This window comes from Pseudophryne corroboree, chromosome 3, assembly GCF_028390025.1.
Source record: "Pseudophryne corroboree isolate aPseCor3 chromosome 3, aPseCor3.hap2, whole genome shotgun sequence".
Lineage (NCBI taxonomy): Eukaryota > Metazoa > Chordata > Amphibia > Anura > Myobatrachidae > Pseudophryne > Pseudophryne corroboree.
This window is the reverse complement of record NC_086446.1, coordinates 320,148,356-320,175,906: the sequence shown is the minus strand read 5'-3', so window position 1 is coordinate 320,175,906 and position 27,551 is coordinate 320,148,356. Positions and strand designations below refer to the sequence as shown.

Below are 27,551 nucleotides of genomic sequence, written 5' to 3'. Positions count from 1 at the left end.
TTAACCTACTGCCAATTTTTTACATGTGATTATATTTGCATTGTGTGTTTTCTCAAATCTATTTTTATTATTTAGGTGGTTTTTCCACCATATTTACCAATAAATGATTTTTATTTGTAAACAGCGCTCCTTTAATGTTTTGTTTAGAACATTAATTAGTATAATTTCATAACTGGCATCCAGGTGCCCTCTAGGAGCTGCTATTATATCTTACTAATTAATTGCTAATCAGGTGTGTTTTTTAAACCTTGCTAAATTTTAGCGCCCGATATATGGGAATACATATTCCTTTTATATATATATTTTTTCTTGTTTAATCTATTTGTATCTGGACAAATTGTTTGGGCAGCTTATTTATATTAATTTTTTGAATTTGTGGGTTTATATATAATTAATACTTTTTGATTTGGTATTATGGCATCCCAGAGGAGATTTCTGGAAAGGAATGAAAGACGTAATGTACTTCTACAGGAGCGTCTGGCTGCAGAATCCCATTCCACAGAAGCAAACCCGCTAGATATGCATCATCTATTCAATAGACTAGAGAGCCTTCTTAAAGCAGAAACCAGACATTGGCTCGATAAAATGACCTTATCGAAATACATTAAGGAAAAAATGATTCCTAGAGGTCTTAGACTGCATAAGTCATGTTCCTTTAAAGATGATGCAGATCTGCTGCAAAAGTGGAATGGGATCCTGGACAGCTGCTCCTTTTCTTTGATGGAGCTTCTTGTATCTTATCGTGAGACCAAAGTTACTAGTATATGCACGGAAATAGAGAAAGTGCAAAAAATGTTAGAACCATTTAACGTTAGACAGGATTTTAATAATAGTGATTATGTACTGAATCAGAGAGTGGAGGAATTTGAAAAGGAGATCATCTTCAATAAAAATAAGAAATTAGACAGAGACAGATACGACTATTCAAACAACACGGTACACTCCTATAACAGAGGGGGGAGAAGAACTACAGATATGTTCAAACAACCAAATAGTTCTAATAATATGTCAGATCCCTCTAAATATTATAATAAAAACAAAAATAATAAATATAACTCCGCCTCCACTAGAGGTAATGCACAGATAGAACAAAGAAGAGAGCCTAGACAAATGTCACCTAAGGCAACCTTAACATACGAAAAGGAGTATGCCCAAAAAGGAGCTAGACCAAAATACACACATCAAACGTCTATGAGACACGAGGAGTCAAGGAAAACTACTGACTCTCAGTCTTTTTTAGAACAGGAATTATACCCTATCTGGAAGAACAGGAACAGATTCAGCCCCCTAGATTCAAGGTCCCCAAAAAGAGGGAGGGATTCCACACTAGAGGAAGTAGAGGAGGAAGAAAGGAATCCAGCAAAAAATTTAAAACAAAAGTGAGAAATAAAGGGATCTTTAATCTCTCTTCTAGAATACTATCTGAGAGCGAAAAAGCAATACTAGCAAAAGGGTTAAAATTTGCCCCTACTAAAGGCCCTCAGTTTTTCGACCTTTATATTGAGCTAAATAGATTCACACGGGATCTGTGTAGGAAAAGATATTTCCTGAACAAAACCTTGAAGAATAGGGGGATTATGGGAACTCCCATTATTCTAGATTCTAGTGACCAACCGTCCTTAGATATTCTATTGGAACTACAATCAGAGGGGAATGGGGGACAGCCAATTCCAATTTATGACGCACAGAGAACTAATAAAGTTTTCCGGAATAAAAGCGAATTCTACCCCACGTACTATAAAAGTGGGTTCATAGAATCATTCTATGCTAGCACTCTCCAGGATTTGAGGAATCTCTGTGGGGATGAGGAAAAAGAAAAAAGGAAAAAACACAGATATAAAAAAGTTCGATCCAGAGACAATTTACACCCTAATGAAAGACATGCCCTTAAGACCCTCCAGAAAGACAAGTCGATTATAATTAAGGCGGCGGATAAGGGGGGTGGGACAGTTATTCAGGATGTTTCAGATTACTTACAAGAAGCCTACCGTCAACTCTCTAATAACAAATTTTACTCTAAGTTGTCGAGCGACCCCACTTTGAGATTCGTGGGGGAGCTCAAGAGGATACTGCTTGAGGCTGTTGAGTGTGGCGCAATATCCAGGACTGAGTATCAATATCTGTTTAATGCACATCCGGTCACCCCTACATACTATCACCTTCCCAAAATACACAAATCCCTCACTTCACCCCCTGGGCGCCCCATCATTTCGGGAGTGGGATCACTCACTTCTAATTTATCAGCATTTGTGGATACGCACCTTCAACCATCTGTAAAAAAACTTAAATCACACATTAGAGATTCCACTCACTTTTTACATCTCATTAAGGATATTAAGTGGCAGGAAAATTTTCTTCTTGTCACCTGTGATGTGGAATCTCTCTACACCAATATCCCCCATGATAATGGTTTGGTAGCCACTAAACACTACCTGGATCTTGATCTATCCATTTCCAGCAATCTTAATCAATTTATTTTAAAAGCTATTCAATTTATACTTACACGTAATTATTTCACGTTTAATGGTGATTATTATTTACAGACTCGCGGTACTGCCATGGGCACCAGATTCGCCCCTAGTTTTGCCAATCTATATATGGGTCACCTCGAAGAGTGCATGATTTGGGGGGGCCCATTTGGGGCGAGTCTGGTGCTCTATGGCAGATACATAGATGATCTTTTTATTATTTGGGATGGGGATTATCACTCAGTCACTCTGTTTATGGAATATCTAAACACCAACACTTTCGGTCTCTCCTTTACAAGCACCATCCATTCCACTGATATTACTTTCCTGGATATTGCGCTACACATTGATTTACCATCGGGAAGAATCTTGACTAAAACCTTCAAGAAACAGGTTGACTGCAGCTCCTTCTTAAATTACTCTAGCTGCCATTATCGTCCATGGATTATGAATATACCCAAGAGCCAATACTTAAGGCTCAAAAGAAATTGCTCAAATGAGGCAGACTATGTAATGCAGAGTAACGAACTAACACAGGCTTTCCTGGAGCAAGGTTACCCCCAAGATGTCCTGGATAGAGCCCTTATTGAAACACAACAAAGAAACAGGGATGATCTATTAAAAATCAAAACATCTACTGCCTCGCCCCCCTTAGAATTCAAAGATAATAAACCCATTTTCATCTCAAAATTTAATAGTGCCTCGCAATCGGTAAGAAAAATTCTAAACAAAAATCTTCCTATACTTAAAATGGACAGAATTCTTGAAAGCTCCTTAGAGAAGGAAATTAAGATCATCTATAAAAAAACAAGAAATCTTCAAAACCTTTTGTCCCCTAGTCATTTTGTTAAATCAAATGACTCTTTGGGATCCAACTGTAGTTCCTCGAAACTAGTAGCTGGTGCCCCGACATCCGTTCCCATTTCTGTACATGGGAAATCTAAAATAGGAAGTCAAAGATGCAATAGACCTCGATGTATGACGTGTAAGTTCGTTACTGAGAGTGATCATTTTTCTTCATCCAAAACTGGGAAGTATTTGAGATTTCGGGCTTAATCACTTGCCAAACGACTTTTGTAATATATCTCATCACCTGCATGTGCGGGATACAGTATGTTGGCAGGACCATTAGACAACTCAGCACAAGGTTCTCAGAACATAGAAGACTAGTTCTGAACAAGTCCACGAAACATAGTGTACCCCGACATGTTAATTCCCTACATGGTGGGGATTGCAGAGCTTTATCTCTACAGGGAATAGAACATATCACTGCGACCCCACGGGGTGGGGATAGATACAACTATCTCTGTAATAGAGAAGCCTTTTGGATCTGTAATCTGGAAACTCTACATCCCATAGGCCTTAACGAAAATATTGAACTCAATGGCATTTAACTCCTCTCTCTTTGTGGGCTCCAATATGTGTGTGGGGTCTAATATATATATACCTGGGGGCCGTAATGTGAAGTGGACCCATATATATACGTGTGTCTGCAGTTATTGACACCCACACATATATTGGACATAGATGGATTGGCTATATACCTTCCTGATATTTATATAATCTTAGGTCTAAATATGAATTATACCTTAGCTAAATTTAACATTGAAGCTGAGATTTAGAATATGTTCTAAATAATAACTTTCTGTTCTCCTAAAATTTGCCTCTTCCCTTCCCCCCCCCCCCCCTCCCTCCCCTTTTATTTGTCCCTTGAGAAGAAGTAACTTTGGTTAGAACTTGGGCTCTGTACAATTATAATGGAATATTTGCACCTTAATTTCCTCATGGAGTACTATATTTCTTCTATCTATCTATTTATAAAACTAATGAGATATATATATAAAAATATACAGCTTGTAAATTTGATTCCTCGTCTCTGGTTTTGAACCGGGGACCCTATGGTCGTGGTCCATGTCTCTATCCGCTGTGCTATTGCAGCTGGGGGAATCAGTGCGGGCTGTTGGTCTATACCAAATCCTCTGGGATGCCATACCCATATCTATGCTAATGGCCGCTGTTGCTATAAGAATGGCGAAACAATGCTGATTAATATATAATAAAAATAAAAATAACAATAAAAATAAAAATAACAATATTCTAATTAATTTTAATAATGACATATTGTATGTGGCCAAATATGAAAGATATATTATGCTTGATGCTAAATTTGTTATAATCTACACTACAGGTGATTTAAACTCATCTTTGAGCTAGATCTCACTATGCAGTATAGACTCTTATATATACCATCATAAATTATGAGATTATCTATATCTATCTATCTGGCATTGTTTCTGCCGAGTGCGGCAATATAATGTGTTTGATATTTTATTATTCTTTACATTTTTGTATGTGTATTTCTATTTGTAACTTATGTAATTTAAACACCTGATTAAAGATTACAAACAAGTGATGGAAACACGAGCAAAGGACCCAGCATAGTGTGAAACCCAATTATAACTCTCAGGTGTGAAGAAAGAGTCTTTACAGCTGATTGGCTGTTGTTCATTTAAATACACCTACACCTGCCAAAATGGGTATTCACACTTCCTGAAGAAACCGCCGGTGCTGTGGGCGGAGAAACGCGTAGAGGGTCAGCATACGAATCTGTCCACTGCTGGAGACTTTATGGATCTTCCGTTGCTGGTATCTAGCAATTGAGATACTTTCTCACCACCAGTGGTTAAAGTGGGCCGGAACGGGGCGGAACTGCGTTCCGTCACCTCTAATTGCAGGCGGAACCAGTTCCGCCTCCGTCCGGCCACAGCATCTGGTCCCCACTGCATTGTAAAGGTGGCAGCGGCCGCCAGCCAATCCTGGCTCGCGGACCGGCTGCTTCACCAATCAAAAGAAGGGGCGGCATTTTTAAAATCGGGCGTGAGCCAATCATGGCTCGCGGACCGCCAGCCAATGAGAAGCTGCCAAGTGTCAGCTTCTCATTAGCTGGCGGTCTGGGAGCCGTGAATGGCGCACAATCAAAGTGCAGCCTCGCTTTCTCCAATAGCAGCCCTGCCCGGTCCTCTCACATCACATCTCACCCCCAGCCGTCACTCAGTCACACCGCATCTCCTCCCCCAGCCGCTACTAACACCGCATCTCCTATGGGGTCCCACCTCCACCTCTCTCCTGCCAGGGTAAGCCAAGTCGTGGGATTACTAATGTATTACATGGTGGCACAGTTTTCCAGCAGGAGCTGCTGCTTATCGGAGGTGACCACCTAGTAGCTGCTAATCAGGGATGGGGTCCGTGTCCTGCAGCTTCAGTCTATTAGGGCAGTGCCTCTGAAAAAGGTATGAGTGCACCTGCCATTGACTGTGAATACTTTAATGTTTATAATGTTTCATGTGTCAGAAATGGGTGTGACCTTACAAGGAAGGGGCGTGGCCACACAAAAGTTGCAGTTGGAAAAAAGCGCAGGAGGTGAGTACCCGGGTGGCATGGGGGTTGCCTGGGGTGCACTGTGAGTCACAGTGCACCCCAGGCAACACCCATGCCACCCGGGTACTCACCTCCTGCGCTTTTTTCCAACTGCAACTTTTGTGTGGACACGCCCCTTCCTTGTAAGGTCACACCCATTTCTGCGCCGCGCGCATCTTCGGCGCACGGGGTCTTGGGGGAGGTGAGTTCCCCCACCTCTCCAGGACCACTTTAAGCACTGCTCACCACCTTCACTAAACCGGACCTACCGTAACTACATCTCCACTGCTGTGCTTGAAAAGCCCCGTTCTGCTGAGGTGCTAAGCAATAACCACGATCCTGCTGCCGGACAAACCTGATATAGCCGTTGACGGCTACCGTGAGTCACCTCCGCTAAATGCTACAGACGGGAATCAGCATTATTACTACGGATGAGAACGGTCCTGAACGAGAGGGGTGAGACATAGCAAATACAAATAATATCTCATTGCCTACAAAAATCAATAACAGCTTTTTATCTGCTGAGACAATTTTTTCAAATCGCTTTATCAGTACGGATGCCACCAGCCTAATATATTACTGTGGACTTTTATATATAATTGGCGCCTAGATCGATCACAGTTAACCTACTGCCAATTTTTTACATGTGATTATATTTGCATTGTGTGTTTTCTCAAATCTATTTTTATTATTTAGGTGGTTTTTCCACCATATTTACCAATAAATGATTTTTATTTGTAAACAGCGCTCCTTTAATGTTTTGTTTAGAACATTAATTAGTATAATTTCATAACTGGCATCCAGGTGCCCTCTAGGAGCTGCTATTATATCTTACTAATTAATTGCTAATCAGGTGTGTTTTTTAAACCTTGCTAAATTTTAGCGCTCGATATATGGGAATACATATTCCTTTTATATATATATTTTTTCTAATTTGGTGAATAATATACAAAGCAGACATAATCCTGGTAGCAGCTATACAAACAGGCACAGTATATACACTAGTACATCAATCTACCCATCAGTCTCTGGGTGTAGTAAATACAGATGGAGCCTCTGTTATCTTTGCTGTCTGAGGCGTTAGTCACGATCAAGCATACGCAGCGTGCCTGGGAACAAGGAGGCTTGACTAGTTGTAGGGAGGCACAGAGAGCATTTGATGTTACCTTTGAGTGTAATACCTGCGATCGCCCACCAGATGTTGCTTTTTAAAATCACCATTACGCATGCGTGTGGTCTCCATTAAAATACAATACTGAACTACAGCGTAAGAATTACTTTACCGGATTGGTCTCATTATGCTACAGTATGCTAAATTATGTCAAATACTGTATTTAGTACTGTATTTAGTACAGTATATACAGATGCAAATAGTACAGTATATACAGACACAAACGAACGTGCTAAAGCTACAGTATAGTCCATTAACGTTAGGGTTATGTGAGCATCCAAGTCCCGCAGACAAATCAATTTAAAATAGTAGTGTATACAGACACAAATGAATGTGTTACAGGTATGGTCTATTGATGTTAGGAATATGTGAGCGTTCAAATAGCTGTTACGGCATAATCAAAACCAATGGGCTTATGTATCTGTCATGTGACTATGTGTCCGAGTGGTGAAGTGTGACATACTCTACAATACAGTACAGTGTATCCCTAATATCAATGGACCATAGTTTGTAACACATTCTATAACTGTGGCTGTAACATGATTTGTGTCTGTATACACTATCTGTATACACTGTCTGTGAAATAAGCAGTCTGTAAGGGGAGGAGGAAGGGGAACGGTGGAGGTGGTTTAAAGGGGTGGTCTTCAGTATGCCGACTGATGGGATCCCGGCGCACAGTATACCGGCACCGGGATCCCAACAGCCGGCATACCGACACTTATTCTCCCTCATGGGGGTCCACGACCCCCCTACCGTGCCCGTAGCGTGGCGAGCGCAGCGAGCCCCCAAGGGGCTCATTTGCGCTCGCCACACTGTCGGTAAGCCGGCGCTCGGGCTCCCGGCGCCGGTATGCTGGTCGCCGGGAGCCCGACCGCCGGCATATCGTAGTGAACCCGGTTTAAAGACACTGCAGATACTGTATTGTCTTTGAACACAGTATTTAGCAACCACCTCCCCCCTACCCCTTCCCTTTCTTCTGGGAGACTGCTCATTTCACAGGCAGGGAGGGAGGTCAGGTTACAATAAATTGATAATACAATACTACAGTATACAGTATCTAAATGAAGAGCTGATAAGAAGTGCACAAGAGGCACAAGCTTTGATAGAGGCACAAGCTCTTGCATAAATGTTAGCAGTGATCGCTTCTCATACAGTACAGCACAGATTCTCTAATGTCAATTAACTACAGTATTGCTTGAACAATTGGTTGCGTCTGCTTACACTATTTTAATTTTATTGCTATATGTACGGGACCTCATTGCTGCTATTTTAGATAGCGTAAGGAGACACTCCTGCAGCTTTGTTCTGATATATGTAAAACCTGTGTGTACACTTCTATTGAATGTGAGATTATATTACTATAGATTAAAAGAAAAAAATTAATAATGTCTGGAAAAAATAAAAATGCATTAAACATGCATTCACACTTTGGAAATCAAACCCAGGGCTCTAAGCATGGGAAGCTGGAAACTTCACCACTTGGCTTTAAAGCCTCATGACATGTACATAAGCTCAAGAGTAAATTTAAGCAGTGATCCCTTCCGATTGGTTTGTGATTATGGTGGGGCTACAGGACTTGGATCATAGTTTTAACATGTTCTATAGCTTTGGCCCTAACATGATTTGCGTCTTTATACACAATTTATATTAATCGCTCATTCTACAGGAATTATAAACTCACAGAACATTTACGTCATAAGAACCTTTGTTTTACACATTCGCTTGTGTATGTATACACTATTATAATTGATTGATTTATTGGTTCATTTTTTTTGGGGGGTGAATGAATAATTTCTGCAGAACGCAGTATTTAGCCAACACCTCCCCCCACCCCCATCCCACTTCCCCCCTGGAAGTCTTCTACTGTAATTTGACAGACAGGGAGAGAGGTCAGGTTACAATAAATTGACAACAACTGTTTGTAAATGAAGATCAGATAGAGAACTGCAGTTGCTTTGATAGAGACACGATCTCTTGTATAAATGGTAGCAGTGATCCCTTCTCATACAGTACAACACAGATTCTCTAACGTTGATGAACTATAGTACTGTGTTGCTGAAACAGTTAATTGCATCAGGATACACTAATTATATTTACTGATACTGTAGTTGCATCAGGATACACTAATTATGTTTATTGATATGTCTACAGGACCTCATTGCCGCTGTGTATTTTAGATAGCGGAATGAGATGCTCCTGCAGATTTACCCTGATTTATGTAAAACCTTTGTGCACACTTCTATTGAATGTGAAGCTATATTACAATAGATAAAACAAAAAAAATTAATAAAGTGTCAAACATGCACTCGCACTTTAGGAATTGAACCCGGGACTCTAAGCATGGGATGCGGAAGAATTCACCGCTTGCCCACAACGCTTTATGGAAGTTTATGCCATTATGGGACTTGGACATTCATATTGTACAAACATACAGTATACTGTACATACTTTAACGTCAATGAACTACATTATTGCTTTACAGTATACTGTACATACTTTAACGTCAATGAACTACATTATTGCTTTAACACATTAGTTGCGTCTGTATACCCTATTTTAATTCTTAATCTATTGCTTTGTCTATGGGACTTGGATGCTCACATTCCGTAACAAGGCAATGGATATATATATATATATATATATATATATAAATAACAGGTAATAAATAAATGGACAAGTGTTTTAACATGTTTGCATCTGTATAAACTATTTATTTTTTATTGACTCTCCGTCTGACCATTATTCATTGTGTACAGTATACAGTACTCATCACTGACCATTTGCCATAGCTTGTAGATCACTCCGCTGCTATTTGCTCTAAAGTACTAGATTAGTGGAGCATTAGCCACCCAGTGGTGGAGATGTGTATTGCATGCTGAGTATGTAGTCGTCCCTCAATGCGCCTGTCCGTGCATAAACTCAGCAACTTAAGCTATAGCCTAGGTGCGACTAAACCTCTGTTTAGGTGGAGAAACGGCAAAGATAAGGGTAGCTCCATCTGTATCTGGTTTAGCATAAATTTCTATAAATAGTAGGGTATCTGACTGTCTTAAAGGCTGTGTAACCCCACCACAATTCCCTTGCACTGGCAGAAAAGAAAATTGGATTCTAGAAGTAGTAATCATGTATTTTATGATGTTTCAGAGTTTTCATGTGACACAGAAACTAACTGATGGGATTTCTGGGAAGTATCTTCAAGAGAAAGTTACAAATGTTGCTGACTGCTGCGTTAACCAGTAATACAAGCAACCACTGGACCATTCCACTTACACTCTCTTTGATGCACCACCCAGAGGTCATCCAGGATTTTAGCTAAAACTATTTATAAACCAATCTGTGTTTGTTCTCCACACTATCATGTGACATCAAAGCATTCCTTTAAAGAAAAAATATATTTCTGCATTTCTAAGTGTGATACATTTCTACTATTTTCTGCTCAGTTAATGATTATACAATCTTTATTATAGATGGAGCAGAGTTTGATGCAGTAATCAGAAAACTGTCAGTATGTATTAAATCTGTGCTGTTTAATGATATATTTCTATTTTATTTAGTTTGGAATCACTAGTGATATTTATGTTTACTGTAAAAATAAAAACACAATTCACAATCAATTAACTGCAATAATCGTTATTAAAACTATGTGGTGAACCTAAAACAAGAAAATGTTAATCTTTATTTTTAAAACTCCGTATAGGTGTAGGAGGCATTGATTCATGCATGTGAAAGCTGTAAATGGGTAACATAAGTTACACGAATTTACAGAAAGTGCCAATTTATTCATGAGTGCTAGGGACCAATAATTGACCAGGGCGAAGTAGTAACCGAAAGGACCCAATATCAGTAACATATGTTCATTCACAACACAAACTGAATATACAGTATTACACTAGCAATGCCTATACATATATATATATATATATATACTATATATATTTATATATATATATATTGTCGAAGTCGAAAATATTTCAGTACACGCATCATGTACAAACTACACACAGATGGCCTCCGTGCGCGTACTTGTTCTGCCGTGCGTGCGCATATTCGCAATTTGCGTATGATCGCTCCCGCGATCCTGCGTATTAGCACGTGGTATGAGTAATTACGGTAGTATTTGTAATCGCATGGAAAAGCCATAAAAACACATTACATATTTAATCCACATAGTGCACAATGTACACATAGTCTACCTGCACCACACCAGCAAGTTACACTTGCTTAAAGGGTATAAGAACAAAGGGATTCACCTTTACAGGATAGGAGGGGACAGAATTAGGTTAAGAGGTGGTGTTTGGTATCCAGCTATAGGGTATTTTAAGAGCAATATTCCGGTGTTTGCAGAAGATCGCACGCTCCTGCGCATAGTTATGCGCAGGAGCAGAATATTAATATCTACTGTATTTACTGTGCTCCTGATATTCGGCGGGAACCCAGTGGAGAACATCTGCAAGTGCACCTGGACCAGAAATCTCCCACCTATTCAAACCGACCTATGACCTCTCCTGTACTGTAAATGACCATCCCAGTGACCAATAGACAAAGAGATTACAGTTCCCATTGTGTTAGGTTTTGGACAAATGTATAAAAAGCCAGCTGCAGGCCCGGTCACACACAATCTCTGAAGATCATCTACCTTGATGATTGAGGACCGGACCGGGAAGCGCAGGCGAACAAATGTATGTACCATTGACTGTAGCCTTTTTCTCTAATTGTATTGTATTATTGTTGTAACCCCCTGCTAGTAAAGATAACCGTTGGTGGGTTGGACCCCAACATAGTTTTTGAAATACAATTGGTGTCATGTCCCATTTCCTGCTAAAGGTTTAAGGTATATTTCTATCACACGAGTAACTGCATTGTGCTCTCAGTGTGTCTCTGTGTGTGTCTATGCACAGAGTGTACTTTGTACGCCCATAGCGGCGTGAGTACGCAAAGTGCGTACGTGGTACGGACCTTTGTATGCTAACTGTGTAAAAAGTACGTAGGGTAAGGATTAAATAAAGCGGCTGCAGCAGCTCGATTTTAAAGTGTATTAAGAGTGTTTTTAAAGCATTGCTTTTAGTCCTGTAAGTAAATCAGCATTTACAATTGGGGGCTCGATCTGGTTTTTCACACACTCAAAGGCTAGCAGATCATAGCAGACTTTAATCTATCAGCAAAGGATGGAAATATATCTACATTAAACCTTTTTCTGGTTGCTGGATGTTTTAAAACCCTGTAATGGGTTGGGGTTTTGGAATCCGCACTGGTTCAGATTGTAATTAAGTGATAGCAGTTTGTAAGCAAATTTTTATCTGCCGTAGGAGGCAGAGATCATACTAGTAACCAACATAAAACTACCAGTTCACCTGACTGGCTATTGTGGGTAGTATAGGGTTGGCGGTGCTCCCGGACATAAGTTCAGAACAAACTTTGTAGGGTTTTTTTTGCAAAGAAGCAAAAAAGGGGACTGTTTAGATGTCTTTCTGGGGCACACTTTTGATAAATTAGTTCGTGATGAAGATGGAGTGATGTGAAATGTAATTATAAAGATAAAACATAACTTTTATTTCATATCAGACGATAAAAAAGGGGGGAGAGACAAACAAATTAGATAAATGATGCTGTATATATCAGCAAGGTGAATAAAAAAAGTAAAAAAAGTTGTAAATCACAATGTGACGATATGTGACTCTCTTAATGGAAAGTAGGTGGCAGAAGGTTTATCCGCACACCCACTGGAAATAAGCGAGTATTGATGTTTGAATTGAATCAGAGCGAAAATTTTTAGGTAAATCCTGTATTCTCTATGGATTTATGAATTTTTATACTTGAGTATATTCATATGAGAGAAACAGGAAGAACCGGCTTTAACGACTCCGGACTCCTTCTAGTAGGTAACACAGATATTAGTGCTGCAAAGACAAATAGCAATAGGAATACTGGTGAATGAAAAATATATACACGGAAGGTGCGTTCCTTGATACTACAGTACCCAGTATTCCCAGAGGGTCACCCTTTCTGGTACTGACCAGGCCCAATGCTGCTTAGCTTCCAAGATCAGACGAGATCGGGCATATCCAGCATGGTATGACTGTAGATAGTCAAGTATACACCTATCTGCGTATGGAAAAACCAATTGCTTAATAGGTTGGGGCTGGTCTGGAAAAGTATAAAGAAAATTGAACCCAGTTACTAAAAAGTATCTAGGCACTGTGTCCCAATAATTTGGGTGCAAGAAGATGTGACCGAGTGCAAGGGGAATATTCACATATGTATAGTATCAAAATGAAGCATAGGGCAGCCGGTATCCTGATGTTGACACTGGTGCCGGGTGTATTAATGTTGTCAAATATCAAATTATTTGCCCAAAATGTAGCATTCAAAATACAACCATATTGGTAGTGGGATTTTGTAAGAAACCATGAAAAAAACACACACATGAAGCAAGAGTCCTCAAGGAGGGCAAAACAAATTCTGCATGCTCACTGTTTCCCACAATTTAGTTGTGGTGATATCTGTTGAATATGTGAAAATGTCCCTACTAATAGAGCAAAAAGGTATACATATAAATATATGCACATCCAAATATATCAGTCTGAAAATAACAAGGTAGATATAAATATCTGCATAGTCCAAATAGAAATGCTAGGTAAATTGATGTTCTAGTAATTGAAAAGATCCGTCAGTCTGAATTTAGACAGATTCAAAATAAATCAATTGCTAAATGCTTCGCAGAAATACTATGTGTTACCACATGAAAAGCATAATGATACCCATAAAGTCCAGCACACAAGCACAAAACCACAGTATAATCATTGATCAATTTGCAAGGAAAAAATTATTTTACATACATAAGACCATATTTGTCATAATTTATACAGTGCAGATTATGTGAATAGACCTTCTGTGGATTTGTTCAGATTCTCCAAAGCACTGTCCTGACTTGGCTATTTGAAGAGAGGGTTAAAAGGATGATACACGCATTACCATCTGATTGATGGTCTCTCTAAATGGTTAAATACCAGGTCTGTATAGGGGAATTCTGGAGAGACAGCCAACAATTGCTGTTTTAGGTCAGGGCTTGTTGCTATGGCAACCTATCCTGTCCGTGCCATGTGCATGGAGCGGAGAATGCTCATCCCCTGTGAGTTAGAAAAAACACTGAGGGATGAGGTGCCTGTAGGAGAGCCTGCCACAAACTAATGGGGGTGGTGTGTGGTACTTGCGGTGTGCTGTGGAGGAAGAGTCCGCCCGCCGGAGCTCCGTGACGGAGATCCCGGAAGTCGAGTGCCGGACCGGAAGTGACGCACGTTTCGCTGGGAGGAGCTGGGAGGAGCTGTTAGATTGCATCTACTCTGCCTGGTCTGCAGAGGTGCTGATAGAGGTTGTGTGATTTGTTTTATTGCAGACGCATGATTTGTACACGTGGCCCGGACAAAGTACAGAACCGCGCACGCAGCGTAAAAGGCACGCACGGTCGCGTGTTTACACAAAGTTGCATAAGAGTGCAGACGCTAAGTACAAATTACACGATAGCTTGTTCAATTAAAGGTGGGGTAGTATACCTTAAATACAATAGCACATAACTATCTGATTTCAAAAGCAGATTAGTATAAGACTTTTGTTTAAACTGTACTGCCTCTGGGGTAAAGCTGCCGATCAGAAAGAGTGGAAATTTTCTGTACAGAAAAACACTGTGTATTTGTGTGAGCTGAAAGCGGAGTGAGTGGATTTGAACCCCAGAATTCGGGATCCCGTCGTTGGTACACCAAGTAAGTGGAGGCTTGGCGGCGTGAGGCGGCTGACTCACATTAGTATAGATAGTAAAGTACGCAAATCGTGAGGAGATGTGCAGAGGAGCGTAATAGGGAATTGTGTAAAAGTTTTTTTGTTACGCTCCTGCTGAGGATCGCAGCTTGTGAATTCGACTCCAGTGGTCGTAGAGTGGATAGGTCACAAGTACCTATACGCTGTGCGATTGGACCGCGCGTTTGTGGGTGCGATACGTGATGCAACTTGATACTCGTGCAAACTTTTTGCGCAAAACCGGGGTATCATTAGCGCCATGTAGAGCATACGCAACCGATTTGTGTATAAGTGCATAGGGAGTTTTCGCTGGTCTCTCTCAGGAAAATCTCCAACGATAGATATTCACTGGAAAAGGTAAGTCACTCCTAAAAACTTCCAGTGACTAGAAGCTAGTTAGGGGCCCTAGGTTGGGTACATTGCCTTCCACTATCAACAGTGTATCGTAGTACTGCCCAATGTGGGCGAGAGCGGGTGAAGAGCGCTCAGAGAACTTTCACCGTCTGCTTGCATTGAGTATTTTGGTGTTTGTGGGAAAAGGCCCACAATTATGGGAGCCAGTTGCTCAAGTAAGAGATGTATGGTAGCCACGGTTCAGGCTGGAAAGCCGCGGCCCAATGGGTCAGCGAGGTTTATTATGTGTGGGAAATATGGTCCACAAGCTGAAGTTTATTGTGATGAATGGGTACGTATGACTGACAAAGATAGGGCATCATTCCCTAGGATGGGCAGCTTTGAACCAGAGGTACTGCAGAATGTAGGTAGTAGAATATGCCTGATCAAATCTAGAAAACGAAGGATCAGACATAATGATTGTTTAAATTTGTGGCAGCAAGAGGGGGAGGTGCAATGGGAACTGGCTCTCACAGCAAATTCCAGACCTAACAGGAATGTGGACATGAACACACCATTACCGACACAGGTTGAAGGGGAGAAAATGGCTACAATCAATGGTATATCTGTAAATGATAGAAAAATGCAGAATCAATGTGTTAACCTTAACCCTTGCAAGTTGTATCCTGTTTTGAACTCTCTCCAAGGTCATAGGTCAGAGGAAAATGATGCATCCATCCCACTCTCAGCCCTCATCCAGGCAGTCGTCTTACAGGAAATTCAGGTGGGCCCTGTCCAACCAGTAAGAGCAGTAACAGTATCCCCCACTGAAAGGACTGGTGAGATCACAGACATCGGTAAGTGTGAGACTGTTCATTACACGAGACATCAACACCTCACAGTAAACAGATTAGGAATGAAATGGTAGGGTTACATCCTGTCTTGGAAATAGTAACTCCCAATGGGAGAACCGATAGTCAGGGAGTAACCCTCACCAGGAATAATGTAATGTATTGCCCATGGTCCAGATCAGAACTGCGGTCAATCATTTCAGAATTCCCCGATCCCCGGAAGCATTTAGCCAGATGTCAGAAGTATGTAAAGGATCTGTGTAATGCATATGAACCTGCAAACAAAGATTGGTGGATACTTTTGAAAACATGCCTACCCCCTAATATTGACACCCAAAAAATGTATTACTGATTGTAAATTAGAGTCGGATTATGACTGACGAACGCAATCAAGAGAACGTGGAACGAATCAACATGCAACTAGAGTTGTATTTCCCCACTACTGTTAAGTGGAGAAAAATTTTCTCCATAAAACTGAGAGAAAATGAAATGGCATCTGAATATTTCCATCGGGATTTGCAAATAATGGCTAGATACACTGGGGTATCGGATATAGGGAACAATGCGAATTACAGGGAGGTGGCTGTTTCTGTGCTAATGGACGGGTTCAATAAGGCATTAAGGGACAGGGTGCAAACATCTTTGCCTAATTGGAGAGGGGTCACAGTAGCTTATCTTAGAGAGTGCTCTATTGAGCATCACAAGAACATTGTTAGGCGCAGAGAACAACAGGAGGAGAGGTTGAGGACGGTAGGTATACAGGCTCTTACAGGAAAGACTCATCAGCCCAAACCCCAGACCCCTGCTGTTTGGAAAAGACCGAGAATATGTTACATTTGTAAAAAGGAAGGGCATTTTGCCAGAGATTGTAGGAGTAGTAGTACACATAGTCAATATAGACCCCCTAGACAAAAAACACAAGCCACATTATTAAGCACATAGACGGGACCAAGGGACATATAGTAAGGAATCACGAGCCATATAGAAAACACAGATTTGGTTAATGAGAAGAACGGAATAAATGCAACATTACCCTTTGACAAAACTTGCTGGGGTTAAGATGGGGCCTCTAAACTTTTGCTTCTTTCTCTAGCAGAAATGGCCTCTGATTATCTTGACAAGAGCTTTGAAAAATATGAAATACATATAATGTGCTCCCGCTCAGGAATTACAAAGTATGTCAGACACCCACGAAGACTAATGTTACATTTCACTGTTCTAGATTCATGTCCATCACAGGTAGAGGAAATTATCTCACAGATACCGGGTTCCCTATGAACTTAGGATGGACAGGATACTGAATTGATGGCTGGGATAGTCCCAGTAGAGATACAACACACATAGGATTTTTTTTAAGGGGAGTAGACCAAGTAGAGAAGTAATTCCCCATAGTGCCCAATCCAGTTGTCAAATTTTATAAAATCCTCTTTATCTCTACAAACGTATCTGTCACTAACTTCTATGTGATTTTTCTTCAAAGTTTCCTCCTCATCTCTTACGTTCACCGACAGAAGGGTACAATACATGGACCCGATTACAGTTCAAACGCCACATGCCTACTCGGTCCTTCAGAGTTCTGCCCAAATCCAGTATATCTCACCAGCACAAGGACACCAGTATTACTGCAGTGTGCCTGGTCATGCACAAAGGGTGGAGAATGAGAATACTGGTGAAGGGAGACTGTGTACAGACACCGATATGCATGATGGTGTGACAGCCTGTTGGTGAATGCCAAACCTGACATTTTTTTTTTATTCCCTTCTCTTCTCTCATCCAGAGACGGTTTACTTCACACAACTGATAACACATGACAGTAAATTGCAATGAATATTTTTGTTCCCTACAGGAAAAGGAGGTCTGGAAGTAGAAGGGGTATGGTTAGGAGTCCTCAGGACTTTGGACAGGTGGACACGGTAAGCTAGTGGCCCCCAGAGCATATCTTCCAAGTCTAGCTGAGGCGGCACACGGTCTGACTCATTTGGGCAAAGAGGGTATGTGCAAGCTGGTAAGAGCCTACTGGTGTGCGCCAGGATTCTCTTCTCATGCAGGTAAGAGAGCAATGACATGTTTTACTTGCTTGAGGAAGAATATAAGTAAGACAATACCAACAGAGCCATCCCATATCCCTCCTACAGATGGACCTTTTCAGGTAATACAAATCGACTTCATACAGTTACCACCCTGTAGGAATTTGAAATTTGTGTTAGTATGTATCGATGTGTTTTCCAACTGGGTAGAAGCGTTCTCTGCTGCCACAAATACTGCTACGTTCACTGCAAAGAAAATTGTGCAGGAATTTGTGTGTAGATATGGTATCCCTAGAGTGATTGAAAGTGATAGGGGTACCCATTTTACAGGTGAAGTCTTTCAGGTCATGTGCAAACTGATGGAAATTAATAGCAATCTACATACTCCGTACCGACCACAGGCGAGTGCGAAGGTAGAGATAGATAACAGCACTATTAAGAACAAGCTGAGCAAAGTGATGGCTGAAACTGGATTGCTGTGGCCAGGAGCTTTGCCACTAGTGTTATACAGCATCAGAACCACTCCCAGGTCACCGCTTAACTTATCACCCGTTGAAATTATTTTTGGTCGACAACCTCATGTAATGATAGACCCCCAGGATGATTTTAAATGCAATAATGAAATAACTGTGAAATATTTGGTTAGGATGAGCCAGCAGCTGAGAAATCAACAAAGAAATCTAAAGCTGGTGATTCCTGACCTACCGAACAGTAATTGTCATGACATTGAGCCTGGGGATTATGTGATGATACAAAATTTTCTACGCTCAGGTTGCCTCATAGACAGGTGGGAAGGACCGTACCAAGTCTTGTTAACCAGCACAACAGCACTAAAGGTCGCCGAAAGAGAGACTTGGGTCCACTCGTCCCACTGCAAGAAGGTCGCTGACCCGGAGAAAACTAGTGACAAAGAGCAAGGTGAAGAGAACCTCGTATCACTAGAGTGTTTGTTCCAAGAAAGTTGAGAGGCAGGACTGTTGAATGGCACCTGAGCACGGAGAGCAACAAGATCAAGGACGGTTGTCGCACCATTTTCTTTTTTCACCCCCCCCCCCCTGCATTTTCCCTTCTTTCCCCTAACGAAATGGATCTATCACAAGAAACTGCGTTTCGGGTTTTGCTAGTAATATTGTTTTTGATCAGGACAATTTGTTTTGGTGAGGGTCCCAGAGAGGTCGAGCAAGGATCTGGAATGGGTTCTGATGGCAAGTACGAATTTGTAGGATCTCAGGAGCAGCACATCACTCGAGTAAAGGCTGGTATCAGTAAGCGCTCGGGTAGTCATGGAGCTCGGAGGCAATGTGAAGGGTTATTGTCTGATGAATAGTGTATTTGTAAATATTGTGGGAACATAGTCAAAGATGGGTGCATCCAGAGATGTCAGTCCAACAGTAATATCGATATGGACCGACATCCGTTGAGTGATTTCCACTCATTAGTGGGTAAGGTCTTAAACCAGACAGAATGTTGGGTGTACTCACAAGTACCTCAAGGACAGAGTAAGTCAGGATTAGTACTATACACTTTAGTAATAGATGAGGTACTCGAATTACGGGGTGGGAGACCGGTGGACAAGAAATTCAATATTTCTAGGCCCCCTAGCTTGAAGCTCCACCAGTATCATGTAGATAGGTCCCTGTTGTATTTTAATATTTCCAATTTCCAAAAACCAGGAAATTGGGAAGTGACATGGAATAACCAGACAATGACCTTTTCACACAGAGCTGATAGGATTCCTATCGACTCTGAACTTGTACACAAGATAGTCAACAGTGGGAGGTATTTTTGGTGCCGGTATACACGTGGAAGCAAAACCATGTGGGTTGGAAAGGTATCGCAGGGGTATTGTGCCCATATCATCCAGTCCGATACTTGTACTAAGCAAATGAGAGAACTAGGGATTGGTTTCTTTACATGGAAAGTTTGCAATATGGTGATGTTACATTTTGTCCCCTATGTTCTCCCAGATGATGCCTATTTCATATGTGGGAGAAAAGCGTACAATTGGTTAACTCCGAGCTCTGAGGGATTGTGTTATATTGGGAGAGTACTACCAGAGGTCATGACCATAACCCATGATAAAATGAAAGATGTTCACCGCAGCGCTCAGACTCCTTATACTCATACCCACTATGAACACATCATCAAGAGACACCTTATAGATAGGACAGAGCACGCAGCCTCTGATTTGATCCATGAATCCACTGGGATTCAGTTCCTTCTCGCATTAGATATCACCCGTGCTGCCAGAGGAACTATAAATTATAGGTACATCCATGCGCTAGCGAACTTGATAGACAATATCACCGAGATGTATGATGACACCTTCAGGTATACGGGAAGGGAGTTACAAGCCTACAAGAAGGAACTGATCCAACACAGGATGGTCCTTAATTACTGTGTTACCCTGGCAACTCAATATGGTGTGAAGTGCTGTACTTATATTACAAACAGTACTGACGACCCCACGGAGATCATCGATCAGAAGATGGACGAGATCTTGCAGTTGAAGTGGGAGTTCAGGAGGAAGCACAATCTTACCTTAGCGACTGTGGGTAATGAACTGACTGGCTGGGTCTCATGGTTGAACCCACGCAAATGGCTCTCAGGGTTAGGAGAGTGGGCACAGAATGTTATTATGAGTGTGAGTAAGTTTCTCCTTTGTATCCTGGGAGTCATCATAATTATTGGTCTGATATTTAGGTGTGTTCGAATTCTGACGCAGCGCAAGTGCAGCACAAATTTGATGAGTCTAAGGAGCGAGGGTGTTGTTACAGCAGCAGATTTGATTTATGATCCATCCATAGAGATAGTGTTATGATAAGGATTGCAAATGAATTTCATGGCCTGTTTCTTTCACCATTCTTCTCTGTTTCCCCATTACCCAGAAAACATCCAACCGGAAAAGACGTCAGCCCTACCCAATGTTTATGTGAATGTATTTTTATATATGTGTCTTCTCTTCATCTCTGCAACCTCCAGTTAATGGCACACATAGTCGACAGGTGTTATCCACATATACTAGCACTCACATATGTTCCCCCTCCATGTATCATCAACTAAATGTGCACCCCATTTGTTGGAATAAGTAGCAAAAAAGAGCTCGGTAGTGTTTGTTTGCCCATTTACAGACCCTTAATACGGGATTAGAAGGATTTTATGTATACTTCGCAATACCTCAAAGCTTATTTAGAACATATATGGCACGATGATACATGCCCCTCAGACATTGATTCATACATACATGCTTTTTACTATCCCACTAGGTTATACATTTCCCACCTACAACTCTCCCCCGATCATCCAAACTTGTATATATTGTGTATATAATATTTTCTGTTTAGTAGTAAAGTGTGGCAGTTATTGATGACTGCCAAAGGGTGGATTGTCGAAGTTGAAAATATTTCAGAACACACATCACGTACAAACTACACACAGATGGCCTCCGTGCGCGTACTTGTTCTGCCGTGTGTGCGCATATTCGCAATTTGCGTATGATCGCTCCCGCGGTCCTGCGTATTAGCTCGTGGTATGAGTAATTACGGTAATATTTGTAATCACATGGAAAAGCCATAAAAACACATTACATATTTAATCCACATAGTGCACAATGTACACATAGTCTACCTGCACCACACCAGCGAGTTACACTTGCTTAAAGGGTATAAGAACAAAGGGATTCACCTTTACCGGATAGGAGGGCACAGAATTAGGTTAAGAGGTGGTGTTTGGTATCTAGCTATAGGGTATTTTAAGAGCAATATTCCAGTGTTTGTTTGCAGAAGATCACACGCTCCTGTGCATAGTTATGCGCAGGAGCAGAATATTAATATCTACTGCATTTACTGTACTCCTGATATTCGGCGGGAACCCAGTGGAGGACATCTGCAAGTGCACCTGGACCAGACATCGCCCACCTATTCAAACCGACCTATGACCTCTCTTGTACTGTAAATGACCATCCCAGTGACCAATAGACAAATAGATTACAGTTCCCATTGTGTTAGGTTTTGGACAAATGTATAAAAAGCCAGCTGCAGGCCCGGTCACACACAATCTCTGAAGATCATCTACCTTGATGATTGAGGACCGGACCGGGAAGCGCAGGCGAACAAACGTATGTACCATTGACTGTAGCCTCTTTCTCTTAATGTATTGTATTATTGTTGTAACCCCCTGCTAGTAAAGATAACCGTTGGTGGGTTGGACCCCAACATAGTTTTTGAAATACAATTGGTGTCATGTCCCATTTCCTGCTAAAGGTTTAAGGTATATTCCTTTCACACGAGTAACTGCATTGTGCTCTCAGCGTGTCTCTGTGTGTGTGTGTGTGTGTGTGTGTGTATGCACGGCGTGTACTTTGTACGTCCATAGCGCATGAGTACGCAAAGTGCGTACGGGGTACGGACCTTTGTACGCTGTGTAAAAAGTACGTAGGGTAAGGATTAAATACAGCGGCCGCAGCGGCTCGATTTTAAAGTGTATTAAGAGTGTTTTTAAAGCATTGCTTTTAGTCCTGTAAGTAAATCAGCATTTACAATATATATATATATATATATATATATATATATATATATTGTCGTCAGGATCAGATCTTCATTTTTGCATCTGATATTGTTTTATTTAATTGTCACCTCCATATGCATTTACAGTATGTTGGACTTCTAGCCAGAGGAGAACAAGAAGGGCACCAGGACTGCATACATTAGAATTGGTAGTGCTGCTTTATTGGAATATAAGCACCAAAACTATTTACAGAGATGTCATCACATGTAGGACAGATGATTTTTTTCAAAGATCTTCTAGAAAAGTATAACTCCCCCAGGGTTGATGGGTATGTATAAGTGGTTGAGAGAGGTACAGGTGTTGGGTGGCTATGTGACCGACCTTTCCCTGAAATGTTGTTCCTTGTACCTTGTCTCATAGTACTGTCCTCAGAGAGGTAGGATAGATTGATATGAATCAGAAGTGAGTCAGCAATTCCAACAGGAAGTCTTTTTATTGATCTGCAATGAACTCTGGATATTGGCCCTCATTCCGAGTTGTTCGCTCGGTAAAAATCTTCGCATCGCAGAGATTTTCCGCTTAATGCGCATGCGCAATGTCCGCACTGCGACTGCGCCAAGTAAATTTGCTATGTAGTTAGGATTTTTACTCACGGCTTTTTCATCGTTCTGGCGATCGTAATGTGATTGAAATGGGTATTACTGGGCGGAAACAGGCCGTTTTATGGGCGTGTGGTAAAAAACGCTACCGTTTCCGGAAAAAACGCAGGAGTGGCCGGAGAAACGGGGGAGTGTCTGGGCGAACGCTGGGTGTGTTTGTGACGTCAAACCAGGAACGACAAGCACTGAACTGATCGCAGATGCCGAGTAAGTCTGAAGCTACTCAGAAACTGCTACGAGGTGTGTAATCGCAATATTGCGAATACATCGTTCGCAATTTTAAGATGCTAAGATTCACTCCCAGTAGGCGGCGGCTTAGCATGAGCAAATCTGCTAAAATTAACTTGTGAGCGAACAACTCGGAATGAGGGCCATGGGGTATTGGTTGATTTAGGGTACGTTGTTTTGATTGTAAATCACAAAAAGAAGACTTTGACATACAATAAGGAACAGGAATATACAATTTACTACAGTTCAGACCACAAAAGATCATCCGATATTCAAAAGACAAGCAATTTGAATCACAGAGATGGATACTTTAGAAAAATAATTGGAATCACAAATTAACATAAAATCATTGGAATCATGAAATAATATCAGACACTGTGCATTCCATTCTATAATGTGATGATAGGAAGAATAAAAGCAATATGTTTAATAATCCTAAATAATAACTTTCTAGCTTTCCCTAGCCAAGGAAACATATATATTCACCAGCACAGCAATATGATTGGAGCTCTGGTTAAAGTCAGCTGTACCACAGCATGTCAATGATGTAATGGGCACGTAGTTACTGAGGGGATCCTGGGATGGAAAATATCAACGTTACTCAATGTAACTAGTGAAGGAATAACAGGGTCTCCTGACAATGACACTTATATCACAATAAGGGGCTTTTGTGTAACAAACTCAGTCTCTTTCAGTTGTAGGGCTTGATCAACATTTGCATAATTAGCTCAGTCCTTCCAGCAATAATTAACTGTCTGCGTTTGCACAAAACTCAATACTTTGGCACAAATATTTTTCTTATCCTTGCATTAAACTCAGCCCTTCAGCACAAATGTTTCTCTTTAAACTTGTAATTGAACTCAGTCCTTTTCTAGCTCTCTTACTATGGGTCGTAACTGGCACAATATGGCACTGCTGGCTGCACCTTTTTTAAACACTGTTTGGTCTGTAACACAGGTGGCTGGCTGTCAGTTTCAAACAGTACTCACTCAGACCCAGGGAACGCAGTTTCAAACTGGCTGCTCCTGCTGTAATGGCTCCTAACTCTATTTCAAGAATGTCGCGGTGTCCGCGCCTCTCAAGATAGTGTCTGGTCATACGGCTGTGACGTCTCAACACCCGCTCTCTGGCAACACTCTCTGGAAACACTCCGCTGCTCTTCCTCAGCATCACTGTTATCACTGCCCAGCGTCCTGTGGCCGTCTCCAATAAACGGCTCCCACTCTGCTCTGCATTCCTCTGTCTGCCAACACACACCAAGTTCTGGGGTGCCACACTACCGTCTTAGTTCAGCTCTTGTTCCCACAAGCAGAGTTCAACTGTCATTGCTGATGCCGTCTGTTTCTCTTCTGGTGATTTCTCCTGCCTCATTGATGTCAGCAGCTTTCCACACTTCATATACAAACAAGGGGAACACGTCTCTTGCCTCTGTAACCTGCTGTGTCATGATTTATTTATTATTTATTTATTAACAGTTTCTTATATAGCGCAGCAAATTCCGTTGCGCTTTACAATTGGACTCAATGATACAACAAAACTGGGTAATGATGCCAAAGAAACATACAGAGTACACAGTCACTCTGTGTCAGTGCTGGAGCAGGGCACTCCTAAGGATGCTCTAGGCAGGGGTGTCAAACTCGTGTTCCTTCACCTGTTGTGGAACTACACATCCCAGCATGTCCTGGCACAGTTGCTGCACTCCCAAATAGAAAATCTGTGTCATGTCATGCTGGGGTGTGTAGTTCCACAACAGCTGGAGGGCTGCGAGTTTGACACCCCTGCTCTAGGCAGCTCTGCAGCTGCACGTCTGGCTGCAGGGTTCCATTCCAGATACCCTGCAAGCCAAACGCAGGTGCCAAGGGGCACCGATGATGCTATCCCCAGACCCCTGCATTACGGAACTGCTCACCCACTCCTAATTATGGCCCTGGTCTGAGCTGGTGGATAACCACAAGACACCCACAAATAATATAATAAAATATATGGTAGCATCTTTGGAGAAATAATTAAAGCATGTATCTTTTCTACTCCTCTGTACTGCAACATCGGAATTTCTATGGTGGCCATGATTTAAAAAATGCCAGGACCACCTCAAGGTCACTTTGATTTTCATTGGGTTGATTATGTATCTTGTCTGCTTAGCCTTGGCATGCTTTCCATAATGAAGAGGAGCTGGCATTCTTTGGTTGGCAGGATCAAGAAAGGTAAATAACTTTTTCTTTTTGCATATTTGGCCACTATATATTAAATTCTGCTATTTGATCCTGAAGTCTAATAGGAATTAGTCAGTGTCTTGGGATATCACCAAAACATGGCTGTATGCTACAATAAAATAAATACAATGTTTTTCTTCTTCATGCTTTAGATATAGTGTGCTTTTTGTAATAATTTGTTTATTTCAAAGTCTCCATACCAGGGGTATAATACAGCATATTTTTAGTTACATAAAAAGTCTGAGCGAAGCACTTACTCCGAGTACTTTTTGGAAGGTCTTATTTAGGTGCTGCAGAATGAGATGGAAATTGGCTTTCCACGGGAGGCCAGGAACTGTACATGCAGTTTTCACGTTCTTTATTATAGCTTTTCTCTCAGTCATAATTGTAGAACTTTTTAATACTTCTGTGTAATGTATTGTATTGTACTGAATATGTATGTAGTGTTGTTCAGACCACTTCTCTGTCTCATGTATTTGAACTTCTAGAACAGAGCTAGTCAACCCGAGTATTTCACGCTGTTTGTGAACAACAAGTCCCAGTATGTTCAGCCAGTAATTCAATTTTAAAATAAACCAGAAATCCACTAAATGAAGGTCACTGTGACATAGACTATTTTCTATCTACAGTGAAGAGTTCATAGCTTTAGGGAACTAGCTAAGGATGAGATGGATTTACTGGCCATAACCATTCCAGTATTCTAAATGAATATTGACATTTTGTTTTAGTTATTGGTTTTAATTGCAATACCATGTGTGTTTTTCACAAATAAATAGCAAACTCTATCTCTGTAAAGGCATGAGACATAAAAAAACATATATTTGTGCGTTCATATATAGTGCGTTCATCTACCTTGTGTGTTAAGTTTATGCTTTAACACAATGTCAAATATCAACACAATTGTTGTGTACATGTATTGAGTAAAAATGTATAAAAATTGTCAAAACAAACATGTTTAGATACCTGTGAGAATGAATGTGCCCACTCATGTTTGTTATTGTCACATGACAGCATGAACACTTAATAGTCCTTAGGAAGCGGTACACAATAGAAAATTTTGCTCATTATTTTCATTACAGCACTTTGAAGTTAAAAAGCCTATCATATTATTATTATTATTATTATTATTGTCGTTATTACTTTAAAAGCTCCTCATATAAAGCAGCTTCATGCCGCATTAACATTACATACTTTCGTACACTAGTATTGCAGTTTACCCTCTTCAACGGTTTCAGCTATTGATTAACTATAACCTCCATTCTACACTTGTACTCTTCACCACAATCAAAATGACACACAGCTGCCCATACAATCTCATTAAACACTCACATATAATCTGTCACCTATACTGACTGTTTGCTGGATCAACCACAATAGCATACTCCATAAACTAATCCTGCCTTGTCTTTTTAATTATTGATTTAAAGAATGACCCATCTGCTGTCACTCTGCACTCTTCCCATGTGTGACAGATTTAGACAGATGAGTGACCATTGCCTCTGCACAGGAAACCTAGTGATTTTTTTTATTTTTATTTTAAGGTATGCTGTCAAGCTAGTGTATTGATTAAATCTCAAATTCAAAGTCTCTTCAGGGTCACAGGATAACAAAATTACAATGTAAAAGTGGAAATTACCTGCAGACATTTTAAAGCTAGTGTGTTGCTTTGGTATTAAATTGTGGTTTGTTACTGTACATCCACAATATCCTAAACTTGTACTGTATATCAGAGGTAAATAGATCCATCCCTTGAATCCCTCTAGCCGCTGCCTTAGAGTCCCGTTTATGTGTATGTTTATACTACAGGTATGCGCAGAGTATTGTGTTTTGGTTTCGGCTCTAATTTCATCGTCGTGTTTTGTTTTTCAAAAGCAACCTCAAGTGTTT

General features: G+C 40.9%; 1 pseudogene; it reads right to left on the bottom strand.

Moving 5' to 3' along the window:
• Window positions 1-13,021: 13,021 nt before the first annotated feature.
• On the bottom strand, window positions 13,022-13,140 carry LOC134891474 (5S ribosomal RNA; annotated as a pseudogene).
• Between the last annotated feature and the right edge of the window lie 14,411 nt (window positions 13,141-27,551).